Raw genomic sequence first — 1,756 nt, 5'->3', positions numbered from 1 at the left:
AAGCTTCATATGTTTCATATGAAGCAATTTTTAAAAGTGGCATCTCGGCCTTTTAGCTAAGATGCAAATGAGCCCAAGTCTTGGAGGAGGAACCTCCCCCTTCTCCAATCAGCTTGGCTCATGTCGATCGGGCCCAGGACAGGGTGGTTTGGTCGCTCGCCCTGTCTTGTCAGCCTGGATCTGAAATGTCTCAACTTGTTGAGATTCTGAATTGGATTTGATTTGATTGAATTGGAAAAGTATAAAAATAAAAAAATAAGAAATTTTCTCGGCCTTTTGGCTAAGATCAAGTGTAGTATCGACATGCTGTACTTGGCTGAAATCATTAGGTTACGTTTTAGCTTCATTTGAAGCAATTTTTAAAAGCGGCATCTTGGCCTTTTGGCTAAGATGCAAATGAGATCACGCCTTGGAGGAGGTGCAATGCCTACTTCAATCAGCTTGGATCATGTAGATCAAGCCCAAGACAGGAAGTGAGAGCCCTGTCTTGTCAGCTTGGATCGGGAACGTCTCACTTGCTGAGACTCTGAATTGGACTTCGATTGGATTGAATTGGATAAATAAATAAATTTGATGAAGGACAGCATTGAAGTCAATTGGATCTGATTAAATCTTCTGCAGCATTATAGGACTGATGCATGTGGGATGGATGGCATACTAGAATCTCAGAGGACTGTCCATGAGAAGAGTGGATTTGAACAGAGTCCCATAAGCTTCATGGGATGACCCCATTACTTTTCATCTGTTTCTTGAATGGTTTAGATGCAAATCAAATAGAAAAGCTTTTACATGCACAGAATATTGAAAAAGAAAAGTAGTTTAGTTGAAATCAATTGGTGGCATGGTGGCACAGTGGGTTAGCACTGCTGCCTCACAGCGCCAGGGACCCGGGTTCAATTCCCGTCTTGGGACACTGTGTGGAGTTTGCACGTTATCCCTGTGTCTGCGTGGGTTTTCTCTGGGTGCTCCCGTTTCCTCCCACACTCCAAAGATGTGCGGGTTAGGTGGATTGGCCATGCTAAATTGCCCCTTAGTGTCAGGGGAATCAGCAGGGTAAATAAGTCGGGTTATGGGAATAGGGCCTGGGTGGGATTGTGGTCAATGCAGACTCGATGGGCCGAATGGCCTCCTTCTGCACTGTCGGGATTCTGTGATTCTATGATCGAGACAGCAGGCTCCTAATGTGGTCAAACATTTGGGATTGGGAAACCCCATCAGGTTGATTCAACAAAGAGGCTCCTATCAAAGAAAGAGGCATGATGATTATCATTAACAACTCAATAAAGGCTCACATGGCTACAGGGAAAGGAAAGAGGCTTTTAGATTATATAACCAGGACCGTCAAGCATAAATCAAGGAGCATAATTCTTAGGTTTGTGTATTGTGATGATACTGTGCCTTTAAGAAGGTATTTTAGTCATGTTGCTGTGCTGAATGTGTTTACTAGTCCCCACCATTTTATCGGAGCCATATTGTCTGGATCCAGCAGTACTGTATTGTTACTGTAGCATCAGAATGGATTTTAGTTCTTGCAGTGTTTGTTTTGATCTGAATTAATGCAGGGTTTTGTTGTTTTGTGTTTTCCCCTGGGATATTGCAGAGTAGGCTTGATTAGGTTGATTGAGGAGTAAAGTCATACGACTGGGTACGGCTAGGCTTTCACAGAGAACACAAGGCAGTCTGCCTTTTGGGAGAAGAAGTCATCCCTGAGCAGAATTTTCCCATCCCACCAGCCACAGGAATGTAGCGACCATGT

The 1,756-nt window shown here is 43.7% G+C and overlaps 1 non-coding gene across 1 annotated transcript; it reads left to right on the top strand.

Moving 5' to 3' along the window:
• The first annotated feature begins 260 nt into the window (after positions 1 to 260).
• LOC144501094 (U2 spliceosomal RNA) lies at positions 261 to 459 on the top strand. Its single transcript, XR_013499061.1, has one exon. It is a non-coding gene; the product is annotated as a U2 spliceosomal RNA (small nuclear RNA).
• Positions 460 to 1,756: the final 1,297 nt, after the last annotated feature.

This window comes from Mustelus asterias, chromosome 11 (assembly GCF_964213995.1).
Source record: "Mustelus asterias chromosome 11, sMusAst1.hap1.1, whole genome shotgun sequence".
Lineage (NCBI taxonomy): Eukaryota > Metazoa > Chordata > Chondrichthyes > Carcharhiniformes > Triakidae > Mustelus > Mustelus asterias.
This window is presented reverse-complemented; position numbering and strand designations above follow the sequence as displayed.